Source organism: Nomascus leucogenys, chromosome 16 (genome assembly GCF_006542625.1).
Source record: "Nomascus leucogenys isolate Asia chromosome 16, Asia_NLE_v1, whole genome shotgun sequence".
NCBI classification, from domain to species: domain Eukaryota; kingdom Metazoa; phylum Chordata; class Mammalia; order Primates; family Hylobatidae; genus Nomascus; species Nomascus leucogenys.
The window spans coordinates 55,378,056-55,396,073 of record NC_044396.1 but is presented as its reverse complement, the minus strand read 5'-3'; the positions used below and the strand labels follow the sequence as shown (position 1 = coordinate 55,396,073).

Here is an 18,018-nt window from a genome sequence, read left to right as displayed (position 1 = left end):
TATTATATACTTGAAATTTGCTAAGAAAGTAGATCTTAAGTGTCTCACCACACACACACACACACACACACACACACACACACACACATACCACAAAATGGTAACTATGTAAGGTGATGAATGTGTTAATTAACTTGATTGTAGTAATCATTTCACAATGTTTATGTATATCAAATTATCACATTGTATGTCTTGAATATACACAATTTTTATTTGCCAATTCTACCTTAATAAAGCTAGAGGAAAAGAAATATAAAAAATAAGCACAATGGGATAAATATGTATCATAGGTTGAGAAGTGAAGGAAAACATGGAGTTAAATTTTTAGAGAAAGTGGAATTAAAGAAATATGACTATATTTCAGTTCAATAGAACAGATTTTATAGAGGAGGTGGGTTTTGGGGAGCTACTTGAATGTAAAATTGAGAGATTTGGTGATCTCGACATGGTATGTGGATGGGGAGATGGTTTAGAGGCAACAATGGGATAATTTAATACAAAGGATCTTGTACGTTCTCACTTGAAGGCAGAAGCAGATGTACTATGAATAATGAAGCTTAAGCATCAGGGACCTTTCCAAGGCTCTATCTAATTTGATATTTTGGAATCTTACATTCTTTTTCTTTAAAAAGGTCTCAAAATTGTATAAGCTTTAAGAACCTCACAATCAAAATTCGCTCTTCTTGAATGGAGGAAAATAATATAGTGGAGACCAGGGAAGTTGGGTAATTCAGATGGGTTTTGAGGCAGTTAATAACATCTAGAAGAGTTTAATTGATTTCTCCTTTGAAAGGGAGAATGGTGGAAGAGGAGGTTGCTGACATATATTTTTTTGAATAATAAACCTTGTATTACTAGTTAACTTTTGTATGCATAAATTTGACAAAACTTAAAACTATGTATTTATGTATTCATTTATTTATTTATTTGAGGGGAGATGGAGCCCTGAGCAGCCCATATACATGGAAGATCTTTATTGCAGAGATCTTCAAACCAGGTAAGCCCTGCCAGCTTTTGTCTGTCCACTCCTTCCTCCAATCCAGAGATTCTTGCTGCCAAAGGAAGAATTTGTGGGAAGAGGAAACTCTTCTCTCTCATTGCTTGGCCTGGCCCTCCACCTTCTCCATTAATGATGAAGAATTTATTTTCATCAAACGGTCCTCTTCATTATCCTCTTGCCCTGGGTTGGATTTTTCCCCACACTGCCATGTCTGAAAGTAGAATTGAGTTATCCTCAATGTGGATTCAGCCTCCAAGTAAGTCCACTAATGAACAGCTTAATTCACAATAAAAACATGGGTCAGTCTTGACTCTTTTTAAATGTAATTTTGGATGATCACTTTTATTTTTAATTTTAAAACATGGCCCTAACTAAAATGATTATACTTTTGCTCAAATTGAATGGATTATAATCTTAAAGATAATATTCAAGAGAGAGAGATGATTTAAACAAGAATCTTATTTATAAAATATTTCTATCTTAGTAAGAACTCCGGATAGAATAAATGCAAATTCATTGTAACATAAATGACAATAAGAGAATTATATGGGTCGTTTAACAACTAGAGACATCTGAGATTGTAAATGCCATTCTATGGTCTTACTATAGTTACAAGACAAACTGAAAATTACAGTATGTCTTCCTACATAAAATTTTCTTTAGTTAAAAAAAACACACAATTGGCAGGTCTAGGCTTGAGTTGGGTGAGACTGGAATATAATGGGAGGGACAGACATAGAGAGGGGAGATAAAATATATATTTCCAAGCAAGTATAAGAAATTATCAACTTTGGGTCCCTTATGCCTGCATGGAATAAGTGGGAGTCTCATGTGGAAAGGAGACTGTTGCCTGCCTTTCGCATCAATCATGCATGACTTTTATGAAAACATGTTGGAGGAAAATAGGAAAATTTCACAGTATAGTATAGACACAAAAGCAAAAGGCAAAAATGAAATAAATACACAAAGGTAAAAACAACAATGATATACCATACACAGCTATTAAAATGGTCAAAATCCAAAGCAGTGACAACACTAAATGCTGGCAAGAAAGTACAGTAACAGGAACTCTCAATCTTTCCTGGTGGGGATGCAAAATCGTATAGTCACTTTGGAAGACCGTTTGGTTGTTTCATATTAAACTAGACATACTCTCTCCATATGATCCAATAATTACACTCCTTGGTATTTACCCAAAGGTATAGAAAATTTATGTTGACACTAAAACCTGTACATGGATGTTTGTAGCAGCTATGTTTATAATTGTCATAATTTGGAGGTAACCAAGATGTCCATCGGTAAGTGAATGGATAAACTGTGGTACATCCAGAAAATGGAATCCTATTCAGCACTAGAAAGATGGGCTATCAAGCCATGAAAAGACATGAAGAAAACTTAAATGCATATTACTAAGTGAAATAAGCTAATCTGAAAAGTCAAAATACCACAGTATGATTGCAACTATGTGACATTTTGAAAATATAGAAAACTATGCATAGGCAAAACTATGTAGACAGTAAAAAGATTGGGCCAGGTGTGGTGGCTCACACCTGTAATCCCAGCACTTTGGGAGGCCAAGGCAGGTGGATCACCTGAGGCTGAGGTCGGGAGTTCGAGACCAGCCTGACAAAAATGGGGAAACCCCATCTTTACTAAAAATACAAAATTAGCCGGCCATGGTGGCACATGCCTGTGATCCCAGCTACTCAGGAGGCTGAGGCAGGAGAATTGCTTGAACCCGGGAGGCAGAGGTTGCGGCGAGCTGAGATTGTGCCATTGCACTCCAGCCTGGACAACAAGAGCAAAACTCTGTCTCAAAAAAAAAAAAAAAAAAAAGATTGGTTGTTGCCAGGGGTTAGGAGGCAGAGAAGAATAAATAAGCAGAGCATAAAGGATTTGGGGTTTGGGGGCAGTGAAACTACTCTGTATGATACTATCATGGCAGATGCATGTCATTGTGCATGTGTCAAAACCCACAGAATATAAAACGTCAAGAGTGAACTCTAACACAAACTACAGACTTTGGGTGATAATGATGTGTCAACGTAGGTGCATGGATCATAACAAATATACCATCTGGTGGGGGATGTTCATAGTCGGAGAGGCTGTGCATGTGTGAGGGCAGGGGGCGATATGGGAAATCTCTGTATTTTCTGCTCAGTTTTGCTGTGAACCTAAAGCTTCTCAAAAAAATACAGTTGAAAAGGAGAGGAGAGGAGAGGAGAGGAGAGAGGAGGAGAGGGGAGGGGAGGGGGGAGGGGGGAGGGGAGGGGAGGTGGGGGAGGGGAGGGGAGGAGGGGGCAGGAAGGATTCCATGAAAACTTCCCAGAACACGACTGACATCTTGCTTTCGAGAGTCTGGTGGTTAATTTAAAGGGTGGAAGGGGTTGGAGGCTTCTATCTGGGCCTTAAAAAGCCATGGGCAAGAGGGAGTTGAAATTACCAGAGTTTCCTAAAACATTAGTTACATAGTGGGTGAAATAAAAGCAAGGTCTGTGCAGACACACAGGCATTGACACTACTCTGCCTAGAGTCAGTGGTCAAATCCCTAGCAGTGGGCAGGGGATGGGGATGGGGGTCCTAGGGGATTCCCACTGCCCCACATTAATTAAGTCAACAATTACTAAGTTGTACTCTGTGTGTGTGCGTTAGGGGTGGGGAGAACTGCACCAGGGCCCCAAGAGGTATCTGGGAAAAAACCCACAATGGCAGGGAAATAAGTGATACTGCCTCCTCTAATGGGGAAATTAGATAAGGCAGAAGAAATTTCTAGAAAAGTATATATATGTTGGTCATGTTTCGTCCAGTTTTGTAAATGGAATTTCCATTTAAGGTATCTCAAAACAGAGAGCTATATACTACCAGACTTTGCAGAAAATGTTGGAATAGACACATTCCTTGGCTTTTTTCCTGTTGGGCTGGTTTAACTGTAGTTGAAATGTTGGCAGTCCATTGTATTCAATAAGAAAAACAGGGATTTAAGACATTTTGTAATTATCTTGAGCTTCAGGGAAACTATATCTAGGAGAAAAAAAAACTGACCCATCTTGGATGTCAGGCATGATTATTAAACCTGCTTTTAACATTTTATTTAGCATTTGATTCCCTACTTAAGGCCTTTGCATAAGCCCATCTCATATGTTTCTTAAACCTGATTTACACTCATTTCCAATTGTGAATCGAATGGAAACTCTCATACTGGAGAACTAATTCTCTTTTGGAAAAGCAGTGTTTCTTCCACTTGCTCCCATGTTTTTGGTAATGAGTCTTTTAAAACATTTCTCCTGATCATAGATTCTAGGTTTCAAGCTTAATAGTAAGATTACTCAGAAACAGGCAGTAAGAAAATGACTTTCAGGTGGGAGAAGCGTGGAAAATGAACAAGGTATTTGGTGACATCCCAGACTCTGCAAAGAAAGCCTGGTGAAAATAATCAGGAAATACAACTACTAGCTTTTGTGAGTGCAAGTATAGTCCCTGCACACAACCTTCCCCTTAGGACGACTAGCAGGAGGCAATGTGGTGTGGCTAATAGCAAGAACTGTGGCTTTAGACTTTCTGGGTTCCAATACTGGGCTGGGCATTTACTAACTCTGTACCTTAGGTAAGTTCCTTAAGTTCTCTGCCATGGTTTCTATATCTGTGAAATCAGTTTCATAACAATAATCAATTTTTCGCTGCTTGTTGCGAGGCTTAAGAATTAATTTATGCAAAACACTAAGACTATTGCCTGGCAAGTAGTAAGATGCCCAATTAATGTTGGATGTTACTATGTCCATTGAGGAAAGCCCCTGGAGGCCTTCTGACATACAGGCAGATGATAGTGGCATGAACTATTCTGACAGGGACATCAGGCATTTCTTTTATCTTCGCTTCATATCAGGAGGTGCTTATGAGAATCATGCAGCAACCATTTCTTATTGCCCTTGAGTTTATGGGTCAACTAGTTGGTTCTTCTTGTCTCCACTGAGCTTGCCCATGAATATGTGGTGAGCTACAAGGCAGCTAGGTGGTTCTGCTTCTAGAGGTTGGCTAACTGTTCACTGGGACATTTCTATTCTCTTCCATGTAGCCTCTAATCCTCCAGCAGGCTAGTCTAGCTACAGTTTGTTCACTTGGTAGCCTCAGGGTTTCAAAAAGGAGATTGAAACTATGCAAGGCTTTTTGAAGCCTAGACTTAGAATTGGCATGAAATGTCTTCTGCTGCATTCTTTTGGGCTAAGCCAGTCACAAGGCCAGCACAGATTCAAGGGTTGGGGAAATACCATCTCTCAATGGGAGGAGCTTAGGAGTCATCTTGCAAAGGAGAATGAATAAAGGAAAGGGAATAACTGCAGCCATTTTCCAAACAATCTTCTACACTACACAATTTAATAATTTCTTGTTCAGCATTTCTGGCATGTAGTCATGTACCTGAAACATCTTCAAAAATGGGTAGGTCACTGTTTTACTAGGCAGCTCTCACTGTGGGAGTGCTTTCCCTTATTATCCCTCTGTAGAGACACAGACTCTCACAGAATCTCTGAATCACAGAATTGAAGGTCATTCAGGCAATGGACTCTTTGAAGCCAGGTTCCTGTACAGGAAGCCACAGGAAGTCTGCAATTTCCACTGATTTGTCCCAGTTCTACCTTTTGGAGCAAAACAAAACGTGTATTTGTTACTCATTTGTTTTCAGGAGCTTCTAATCAAGGCCAACATGGGCATTACATAACAGATACATGCTCCATTCCAGCCACTGTTTATTCATGGTCCTTTATTTATTCATGTGCTCAATATATATTAAGCAGTTTCCATGGGTCAGGAATGCATCTTAAGGTAAGTGAGGTGTGGGGTTTCAAGTCACTTAGATTTGGACTTAAGCCTCATTTTACTGTCTGCCAACTGTGTGAGACTGGGGAAAGTTATTTAATTTCTCTAATTCTCAGTTTCCTCACCTAAAAAATGGGTACGATTATCCCTACCTCACAGGGAGATTGTAATAGTTAAATAAAATAACAAATATAAAGTGCCTGGCCTATACTGGACACTCAGTTAATGGTAGCTATTAATCATTATTATTAAGGGATAATAATATTCTGGATATGTTTTCTGTGATCTCACCATCTCCTGTTGTGATCTCAAATTATTCTTCATGTCTTGACAATGCTTCCTTTTTTGTTTTTTAGACAGAATCTCTCTCTGTTGCCTAGGGCTAGAGTGCAGTGGCATGATCTTGGCTCACTACAACCTCCACTTCTTAGGTTCAATCCATTCTCCTGCCTCAGCCTCCCGAGTAGCTGGGACTACGGGCGCCCGCCTCCACACCTGGCTAGTTTTTTAATTTTTAGTAGAGATGGAGTTTTGCCATGTTGGCCAGGCTGGTCTCAAACTCCTGACCTCAGGTGATCCACCCCCTTCGGCCTCCCAAAATGCTGGGATTTCAGGCATGAGCAACTGTGTCTGGCCAATTTTCGTATTTTCAGTAGAGACGAGGTTTCGCCATGTTGACCAGGCTGGTCTTGAACTCCTGACCTCAGGTGGTCCACCTACCTTAGCCTGCCAGAGTGCTGGAATTAAAGGCTTGAGCCACTGTGCCCAACCAACAATGCTTCCTTCTTTAGAATGAGTATTATTCTGCATATACAGTAGAGTATAGCATAGTGGTTTGAGGAAATGGCCTTTGCAGTCAGACATATCTGTATTTGAATACTGGCTCAGTCATTTACTAACTCTGTTATTTAAACCCTCAAACCTCAGTGTATAAATCTGTAAAATAAGAAGAATTCCAAGCTTTGGCATGAGAACTGTAAGAAAGAAGGTATATAAAACCCTTAGCTTGGTGCCTGACACTTAGTGCGTCCCTGCACTGCCCACTCTCCACTAAGTGGAAACTGTGCATTTTATTCAATACATTTTTGTTATGAGTAGCACGGTGCCCTGGAAAGAATCAGAAGAAAATAGGTCAATTCACTCCAGCTCTTGGAGTCTTCACCTCAATGTGTAAGGAAAGGGACCAGTTCTGTGGTCCCCAGGGTACCTGATAGTCCAGCAATTGCTTCCTCCAGATTGTTCCTTTACTTCCTTTATCAGAAATAGAATTATGTAGGAGTGTTGGAGTATAGAAAGTGCATGAAAATGGAAATTCACAGCCCTTCTAGATGAAATAATCCCATAATTGTGAGCATCTTGGCTACCCAGGAATGTGCCAGGCCACCCTGGCTTTGGTGATCAAGTATGACTATCTGGAAAGTCAAAATTGGAGAGAAATTGCCCTCTTTGTTCAGGCATTATGCCAGGAGTTATATACGGTGTTAAACAGAATATGGGGCGTCACAGTAGCTGTAACTGAAAGGGGAGGCAACTAGATAGTCTGTTTTGAAAAGCACTAATGACCAGGGGCTAATTTTCTTTCACTGGCTACATTTTGTTCAGAGGTGGAAAGGAAGATTGGAGCAAATTATTCACTTCCATATTCTAGTGCCTTAGAATGTTTTTTAAAAATCTGAGTCTTGGCAAATGATTTCCTTAAAGATAACTCCCCCAGACATGATGAGTAGATTTAATATGAGGAGAGGATTGCAGAACAGTTGTGGGACTTATGACTTTTTTAATGTAAAGAGCTCCCACTAGTGTTAATAGAGAATCCACAGGAAAAATTCAGTGCAATACACAGCATTGCCTGACTTTGGTGAAAGGCCTGATGTGCCATCACATATTATGAATAGCAGCCCACTGTAGCTGCATGCAGCTCATCTTGTTATTGTTGGGTTTGGTTCCATTTAGGACTCAGCATTGTTTTATGTTTACTCTTCTTTTTCCAAAGGCTCCCTGTAAGTTATCTAAGAAAAATACTATGTCTAAGATGTAGTTGAGCAATGAAAATTTTTTTTGTTGTTGTTTTTTGCCCCATGAGAAAATCATTTCACTCCCAGGTGTGTCTCATTAGCACCATTTCTGACTTAAACAAAGGTGCTCCTTTAACACAGTTGCAAGAGTGGTTCTGTCTTGTGAGATTCCTGTCATTTCAACTGGAATATTGTTCTTTAAGCAGCTGACAATATATAGGCTGTATCAACATTATTTGTCTAAGAGATATATCTCTAGATGCTCATCTATTCTCTTAAACCACTGAAAGAGCAAAAGAGATTACGGGAGAGATGGCTAGGTTTGGCACAAAATATGATATTTCTTAATAAATTAAGCCTCTGAAATGTATTCGAACTATTATAAAACACTTGTAAATATTTATAACTCTTTTTTATCTTTAAGCATATGATAAGGAAAAGTCAACATAAACAGTGCAGTGTGTTCTGGTTAAAGTCTTAGCATGTCAGAGTGGTGTCAGAAAAATCACCCCTGGGAACAAAAGAGCAAAGAGCAAGAAAACTTATATCATGGTGCCAGGTCCAACAAACATTATTTTGACATAATCGTGAACTTCCATAACATATGATAATTAAGTCAGTCTTCCATAATAGTATGAAACTTCCACAATGTATGACAATTAAGTCTAGGAAAAATGATCCATACTATAAGAAGAATAAGAAGACATTGAAATTACCAGCTAGACAAAAAGACAATAACATAGAAAAAAAGGAGAAAGAAAATATTTAGCAAATACATTCACAAAATTATAGCTAAAAGGAACATTAGGAGACAAATTGGACTACCATCTCTCCATAGGCTTTCTGCATCTTACTCTGTTCCCCATGATTAAAGTTTTGAAAATATTTCTTTTAAGTGATAGTTATAATGAACATTTACTGGGCACTTAGTCAGGTTTTTGCAGAATGGTTGCATCATCTTGTTTAGTTGTTCCAATAACTCTTTAATCCTAAGAGGTATTATTATTATTGTCACTTTTCCAGATGGCTCGCAGAGATTGAGGAACTTGCCCAAGGCTGTTCCACAGGAACTTGCCACAAGCTGTGGCTTGTGAGTGACAGAGCCAGGGTGGGAACCACATCTGTCTGAGCATTATGATCTGCTGCCAATCATTTGCCTGCCTACTCCTAGCTCCAATCTCACACTTCTATTATCTGCTTTGCATCGTAGATGCTAAATCTATGCTGTCCGGTATGGAAACCACTAGCCACATGTGGCTCTTTAAATTAAACTAATTTAAAATTTTGTTCCTAGTCATCTCATACACATTTCAAGTGCTCAATAGTCCCCATGTAATTAGGGGCTGTTGTATCAGACAACACAGATTATAGAACATTTCCATCACAGCAGAAAATCCTGCTTCATGTCAGGAGGTGCTTATGAGAATCCTCAATTCTAGACCCTGTAAACAACATTTTCTTTCAATAAACTCTCAGTGCCAATGGAAAGCACTGATGGGAGGTGGGAGAAACCACTGTTCTTCCTCTAACAACCTCTGATGGCTACAGGCTCTGGTGTCATTTGGCAATTTTAGCAGCACTGGCTGTGGGCTATAGCTGCTGGTAAGCAGTGTGTAGCAGTCGTGGCAGCTGCAGGCCCAGGTGATGTGTCAGTGGTTCTGGCAGCAATAGCAAGCCTCAGCAGTAATAGAGATGAATGCCTGACGGGACTGGTAACAGCAATTTCTTCCTTTCTTTTGCTCCAGCCTTAGGGTGGTAGCAGATTCCTGCAGTTGCTAATTTCTCAGTTATCTCACAGTCTCATTTTTACTCTTTCAGCCCTTCCAGCACTTGTAACTATTTTTTCTATTAACTCCTCAATTTGAAATACCTAGATTGTTCCTAACTAGACTCCAACTCTGAGTCTAAGATCTTAACCAGTAAGTTATGGTTGAAAGAAAATGAAAAGAGTTAAGATTTAACCAAATGTAGAATGACTATTATCTAGACCAAAGCTGGAGTGAATATTAGCTAGAATGAAAGCCTAAACAATCAAAATACTTTGAGAAGCAGAGCTATAACTCTTTTTTCTATGGTGAACAGTTACTACTTACATAGAAATATTTTTTAAAATTTAGAAATTATAGATCTTCCCTTGATCTTTAATCTTACCCTAAATTTTTATTGACAAACCTAAAATCAGATTTATTAGGGATACGAAAATAATCAATTAGATTAATTCCATGATTAAGCAGCTGATTTTGGTCTCAAAAAAATTACAACTTACACCTACTGTACTTAACATATTCAAAGTTAATACTACTCATCAATGGTTAAAGGGGTTGAAGATACAGAAGATGGGAAGATCCCAGAATGTAAATTCTCCTATTATTTCTAATAATAAATCCATAATATACAATATAGAAATCTATAGTATCTATGAGTTTCCATAGAATCTATAGTTTCTATGAATCTAACTGCTTAAGAGAACTTTCCACAAAGGAGACATTTGATTGTTGACTTCCTGCTTATTCATGCTCTTCCCACCAACTGTTGATCAGGGACAGAAATAGTAAAAAAGGATGAGGTGGGACTTCCAAAATGATGGCTCAGGAGTTACATGGATCTTCTCACCAGCAAAACGTTATATAACTGATGAAAACTATTTTTAAAAAATCATTCAAAGTATCTGGAAATTGTCTGAAGGGAATATGACAATGAAGAAACATTCATTCAAGAAAGTCTACTAAATTTTGTTAAGAACAGTGGCAGCTTGTGGCATTTGAGCTGCAACCAGCTACATTACTCTCGCCTCTGCCTCCAGCTCTGTGTTACAAAAGTTCTACTCCAAGTGTTTGCAGCTAAGAAGACAGGGGCTCTGTCTCTTTCTCTCAGTCTGGGGTCATGGTTCACCATGAAAGGGCAGGCCACTAGAAATTCTCTCCCCTAACCCTCAGTACCATGTTGCAGAATCTCTGTAATTCTGCAGATAAATTATTTTAGTGTATGTAATGTATGTAATTAAAAAGAGTTGTATTTAATGTATGTAATTCTGCAGAAAAAGGTAATTTCGGACAGCCATGGCTGAGAGAACTGGGTCTCTATTCTGCCTTCCAGTCACTATTGATAAGCAGAAGCTCTATCTCAGGCATTGCAAACAAAGGATACTGGGACCACAACTCATCCCTACCCCAGCTCATAAAATAACCCCATGAGCAAATACTGACTACACAATATACTACTTTGCCACAAGGATGACTCCTAGGAAGTCAGGCTTAAAAATAATCATAGTCATCCCTGGCTCTCTGGAATAATATGTGCATGCCCAAAGCTTTATCCTCCTAGGAATGATCAGAGAGGGAATCTTCAAGCTAGTTATCACTGGCTAAATGTAGGACAAAAATAAATAAAAATAAACTCCCTGAATTGTGACAATAGATTACAAATCACACATACATCCAGTATTAGAGTACAAATCTAACTAGCTGAATGAACTTAAGCACAACCTTTGACCAGTAAGTTGCTTATGCCAATCCAAGGACAATCTGTAGTTATCCAGGTTAAAAGATAAAATCAAGGGGAAAAAAATCTGAGCAGAGACATCAGAGGCTGCACACTGCAGGGGAAAGAGACGTCATGGCATTAGTTCAGCTAAATCACCTAACAAATAAGCAAATAACAAGGAAAACAACACTCTCCTTGGGTGGGGTGAGGGGGAATCTGTATCCAGAGTTGTTACATTAATTAAAATGTCCAGTTTTCAAAAAAATTATGAGACATACTAAGAACCAGGAAAATGTTACCCATACATAGGAAAAGAATTAGTAGAAATAGAACCTGACTTCAAAAGGACCCAGATGATAAACTAAGCAGACAGAGACTTTAAAGAAGCAATTCTAAATATGTTAAAAGGGCTAAAGAAAACCATACTTAAAGAATTAAAATAAGGTATGATGACAGTGTCTCATAAAATAGAGAATATCAATAAAAGTACAGATATTATTTAAAATAACCAAGTGGAAATTTGGAGTTGAAAATTGCAATAACTGAAATAAAAAATTCACTAGGGGGGTTCAACAGTAGATTTGAGCTTGTAGAAGAAACATTGAACTTGAAGATAGATCTTTTGAGATGATTCAGTTTGAAAAATAGACAGAATAAAGAATAAAGAACAAGGAACAAAGTCTCAGAAAAATGTGAGACACTATTAAGGACACCCACATATACATTAGTGTAAGTCACCAAATTAGGGGAGAAAAAGGACCGAAAACATTTTTGAAGAAACAATGGCTGAAAATTTCCCAAATTTGATAGAAAACATATACCTCTAAGAAGGTCAGTGAATTCCAATTAAGACAAACACAATCACTTTCCACTTTTAAAATGTGGAAAGACAAAAAGAAAATCTTACAAACAGCATGACAAAAATAACTCATCACATACAAGGAAATCCTAAGATTAACAGCCAGCTTTTCACCACAACAGTGAAGACCAGAAGGCAATAGGACAACAAAGCAAGACCCCGTCTCTACAAAAAACAATAAACTGGGCTTGGTGGTGTGCATTTATAGTTCCAGCTACTTGGGAGGCTGAGGCAGGAGGATCACTTGGGCCCAGGAGTTCAAGGCTGTAGTGAACTATAATGGTCGTTACACTACAGCCTGGGCAACACAGTGGGATCCTGTCTCAAAACAACAATAATGACAATAAAACCTCCCCCCGAATTCCCAATAATAGTTGGAGATTTCAATACTCCAGTTTCAATAATGGATGGAAAAATGAGGCAGAAGATTGATAAGGAGATGAAAGAGTTGAATGGGGCCATAAACCAACCTGACCTAACAGAGATCTATAGGACACACTCCATCAACATTTTTCTCAGAATACACATTTGCAGCAGAATACACATTTTGCTCAAGTGAGCATGGAACATTTTATAGAATAGACTATATGGTAGGCCACAAAACAAACCTCAGTAAATTTAAGGAGAATGAAATAATACCAAGTATCTTTTCCAATCATAGTGGAATTAGATTAGAAATCAATAACAGACATGTGGGAAACTGATAAATATGTAAAAATTAAACAACATGTTATTAACCATGGTTTGAAGAAAAAAAATCACAAGGAAAATTAGAAAATATTCAAGATGAATGAAAACAAAACATAATGTACGAAAACTTATGGTATACACCTCATGGAAAACCTGATCCTAAAATTCATATGGAAATGAAAGATATCTAGAATAGCCAAAACAATAATGACAAGAAAAGAACAAATTTGGAGTACTCACACTCCTGATTCCAAAACTTACCACAAACTTCAAGTAATCAAGATTGTGTGTTATAGGCATAAGGATAGACATATAGATCAATGGAATAGAATGGAGAGTCCAGAAATAAACTCATAAATCCCTGGTTAGTTTAGTTTTGACATCAATAGGTGAAAGAATAGTCTTTTCTGCAAAGGATATCCACATGCAGAAGAATGGATGTAGACCTTTATTCACATCATACACGAAAATTAACTCAAAATGCATCAAAGACCTAAATATAAGAGCTAAAGCTATAAAACTCTTAGAAGAAAGCATAGGAGTAATCTTTATGAACTTGGATTAGGCAGTGGTTTCTTAGATATTGCACCTAAAGCACAAGAAACCAAAGAAAAATAAATAAATTGGACTACTGAAAAATTAAAGCCTTTTGTGCTTCAAAGAAAGTATGAAGACAATGAAAAATAACGACAGAATGGGTGAAATCTGGAAATCACGTGTCTAATAAGGTTATTGTATCAAGAACATATGGAAAACTCTTACAACTCAACAATAAAACAAATAACCTGGTAAAAAATGAGGAAAGTACTTGAATAGTAATTTTTTCCAAGAAGATATATAAATGGCCAATAAACACATGAAAAGATGCTCAACATCATTGGGAAAATGGAAATAAAAACTAAAACGAAATTCCATTTCACACATGCTAGTATAGTTATGAGAAAAAAAGAGACAATAACAAATGTGGGTGAGGATGTGGAGAAAATGTGTATATTAGCTTGTTCTCATATTGCTATAAAGAACTACCGAGACAAGGTAATTTATAAAGAAAAGAGGTTTAGTTGGCTCATGGTTTCACAGGCTGTACAGGAAGCATTGCTGGAGAGGCCTCAGGAAACTTACAATCATGGCAGAAGGTGAAGGGGAAACAGATATGTCCTACATGGCTGGAGCAGGAGGAAGACAGTGAACAGGGAGGTGCCAGATACTTTTAAACAACCAGATCTCATGAGATCTCACTCACTGTCATGAGAACAGCAAAGAGGAAATCCGCCCCAATGATCCAATCACCTCCCACCAGGCCCCTCCTCCAACACTGGAGATTACAATTTGACATGTGATTTGGGTGGGGACACAGAGCTAAATCATATCTTCCTGCCCCCAGCCCCTCCCAAATCTCATGTTCTTCTCACATTTCAAAACACAATCATGTCTTCTCAACAGTCCCCCAGAGTCTTAACTCATTCCAGCATTAACTCAAAAGCCTAAGTCCAGAGTCTCATCTGAGACAAGGCAAGTCCCTTCTGCCTATGAGCCTGTAAAATCAAAATAAGTCAGTTACTTCCAAGATACAGTGGGAGTACAGACACTGGAAAAATGCTTCCATTCCAAAAGGGAGAAAAATTGGCTAAAACAAAGGGGCTACCAGGCCCATACAAGTTGAAATCCAGTAGGGCAGTCAATTAAATCTCAAAGTTCCAAAATAATCTCCTTTGACTTCATGTCTCACATCCAGGCCACACTGATGCAAGGGGTGGGCTCCCAAGGCCTCGGGCACCTCCACCCCTGTGCCACTGTAGGGTACAGTCCCCAGGCTGCTTTCATGGACTGGTGTTATCTGTGGCTTTTCCAGACACATGATGCAGGTTGTCAGTGGATCTACCATTCTGGGGTCTGGAGGATTGTGGCCGTCTCCTCACAGCTCCATTAAGCAGTGCCCCAGTGGGGACTCTGTGTGGGAACTCCAACCCCACATTTCCGCTCCACACTTCCCTGGAAGAGGTTATCCATGAGGGCTCCACCCCCACAGCAGACTTCTGCCTGGACATCCAGATGTTTCCATATATCTTCTGAAATCCAAGTGAAGGCTCCCAAGCCTCAACTCTTGCCCTCTGCACATCTGCAGGCTTAATACCACATGGAAGCCACCAAGGTTTATGGCTTGCACCCTCTGGAGCAGTGGCCTGAGGTGTATCTGGGGCCCTTTAAGCCAAGGCTGGAGCCAAACTGTCTGGGACGCAGGAAGAAATGTCCTGAGGTTGCACAGGGCAGCAGGGCCTCAGGCCTGACTTCTGAAACTACTCTTCCCTTCTAGGCCTCTGGGCCTGTATGGGAGGGAGGCTGCTGTGAAGGTTTGAAATGCCTTCCAATTCTTTTCCCCATTATCTTGGCTGTTAACATTTGGCTCCTCTTTACTTATGCAGATTTCTGCAGCTGGATTGAATTCCTCCCCAGAAAATGGATTTTTCTTTTCTATCACATGGTCAGGTTGCAAATTTTGTAAACTTTTATGCTCTGCTTCCCTTTAAAATACAAGTTACAGTTGTAGATCATCTCTTTGCTCATGCATACAACCATATTAGAAGCAGCCAGGTCACTTCTTGAATAGTTTGCTGCTTAAAAATTTCTTCTGCCATATACCCTAAATCATCACTCTCAAGTTCAAAGTTCCAAAGATCCCCAGAGTATGGGCACAGTGCCACCAGTCTCTTTGCTAAAGCATAGCAAAGGTGACCTTTGCTCCATTCCCAATAAGTTCCTCATCTCCATCTGAGATGACTTCAGCCTTGACTTTATTGTCCATTTCACTGTCAGCATTTTGGTCATAACAATTTAACAAGTCTCTAGGAAGTTCCAAACTTTACTTCATCTTCCTTTCTTCTTCTGACCCCTCCAAACTGTTCCAAACTCTGCCTGTTACCCAGTTCCAAAATTGCTTTTGCATTTTCAGATATCTGTATAACAATGACTCACCTCTCTGTTGCCAATTTTCTGTATTAGTCCATGCTCAAATTGCTAAAAAGAACTTCTTCAAATGGGATAATTTATAGAGGTTTAATTGGCTCACGGTTCCACAGGTTGTACAGGAAGCATGGCTGGGGAGGCCTCAGGAAACTTAGAATATAGCAGAAGGTGAAGGGGAAGCAGACACGTCCTACATGTTTAGAGGAAGGGGAAGAGAGCAAAGTGGGGAGGTGCTACACACTTTTGAACAACAAGATTCTGTGAGAACTCACTATCATGAGAACAGCACAGGGGAAATCCCCCCACCATGATTCAATCACCTCCCACCAGACCCCTCCTCCAACACTGGAGTACAATTCAACATGAGATTTGGGTGGGAACACAGAGCCAAACTATATCACTGGGATGCTAATTTTTGCTGGTGGGAATGTAAAATGTAGCAATTGCTTTCTATAACAATTTGGCAATTCTTTAAAAAATTAAACTTAAGGTTATCAAATGACCCAGAAATTTTATCCAAGAGAAATAAAAACCTATGTCTACACAAAAAGTTTTACTCAAATGTTCAGAGTAGCATTATTCAGAACAGCCAAAAAAAGTGGGAACAACCCAAATTTTCATCAACTGGTGAATGGATAAGTAACATGTAGAATACTCATACAATGGAGTATTATTTGGCCATAAAAAGGCATGAAGTTCTAATACACGCTGCAACATAGATGGGCCTTGAAAACATTATGCTAGGTGAAAGGAGCCAAAAGACCACATTTTATATGTGGCCATTTATGTAAAATGTTCAGAATAAGAAAATGTATAATGACAGAAAATATATTAGCATTTGTGTGGGGCTAGAGAGGGTCTAACAGGGGAATGGAGATTACTGCTGGTGGACACTGGGTTTCTTTCAGGGGAGACAAAAATGTTCTAAAATTAGATTGTGATGATGGTTGCACAACCTTGTGTTTCTACTAAAACAATTAAATGGGTGAATTGTATGGTATGTGAATTATATTTTAATAAAGCTCTTTTAACAAAAGTAAGAGATTGTGAGAAAGTTGGATATAGGACAGTGTATCACAGGTTCAAGGAATGTTTATTAGATCTCTGGTAGTTTAGAGAGCAAAAATCCTTTATCCACACTAAGTGAACACATATATCTCTTTGCTCCTGGAGTTTCTGAGTGTTATGTTCTTTGTCACAATTACTGGAATAGAACTAGTGCTGCTGTCAATTGGGAATTGATGAGTGATATGGCATGAAACCAACACAGATGGTGTTGGGCAATGTAGCTCCATGGGGATCTGAGAGTTCTCCTAATATGGGCATCTTTTTCTTGAATTGCTGCTGACATCTGACCTCTAAATAGCAGAGGTGTTGGGAAAGGCTCAGGAAATGGTCCTGACTCAGCTGATAGTTTCTATACACTCCTTGCAAGTAGGGCTGTGTTGAAGTTAGAAGTCAAAACCAATGAAAGTAGTCTTAACAACAGTACTGAAAAGACCTCCTTTCCTAGAAGATAATAGCATTTAGGAGGCCTAGGAACAATTCTAGGCCAATAAAAATAACAACAACAATAATTACCACCACCACTGCTATTTACTAAGCCCATGTACTAGATACTGTGTTACATGCCTTAATATGATTAAATATCTAGTAGGTATTGAGTTCTTATGTGTCCAGCTCTTTGCTAAATGCTGTTCATCGATTCTTAAGACAACCTTATGAAATAAACAATTATTATGTTCATTTTATTTGTTAGGAAACTGAGGCTAAAGAGTTTAGTATTCTGCCAAGGTCAGCTAATAGTTACAGAGCATGGTTCCAAATTCAGAGCTGTCGGAAGCTTAAGCCCATGTGATGAACTACGAATGTGATTTTACCTCATTTAAGCCTTGCAGCAACTCTGCCAAGTAAGTAGGATTATCCTTATTGGAGAGGATGATTGCTTATTCCTATTACTCTGCCTGTCTCCAGGCAGAGAAGCTTTCATTAGTACAATACACCCATAACTTTGTATTCCCTATAGGAAGAGTGTGGAAGAAAGATCTTTACAAGCACTGTTGATCCATTTCTCTCCTATTTCTCTCCCATTTCTGTCTTTGTCTCTGTCAAATCTGCCCACCAGCAGCTAGTGTGCATTTACTCCTGCCTCTCCATGCCTGAAGGAAGGAATGAAGAGGTCTCTGCTGTCCATC

At 39.0% G+C, this 18,018-nt stretch overlaps 1 long non-coding RNA gene across 2 annotated transcripts in view; it reads left to right on the top strand.

The window, feature by feature from the left end:
* Positions 1–18,018, top strand: part of LOC115830694 — a 72,959-nt gene that overhangs the window by 10,206 nt on the left and 44,735 nt on the right. The window contains exons 2-4 of one of the 2 annotated variants that reach the window (XR_004026252.1): positions 933–997; positions 8,851–8,885; positions 10,573–10,581. This is a non-coding gene — a long non-coding RNA (uncharacterized LOC115830694). The remainder of the gene's footprint in view (positions 1–932; positions 998–8,850; positions 8,886–10,572; positions 10,582–18,018) is intronic. The other variant, XR_004026251.1, reaches the window with a different exon arrangement.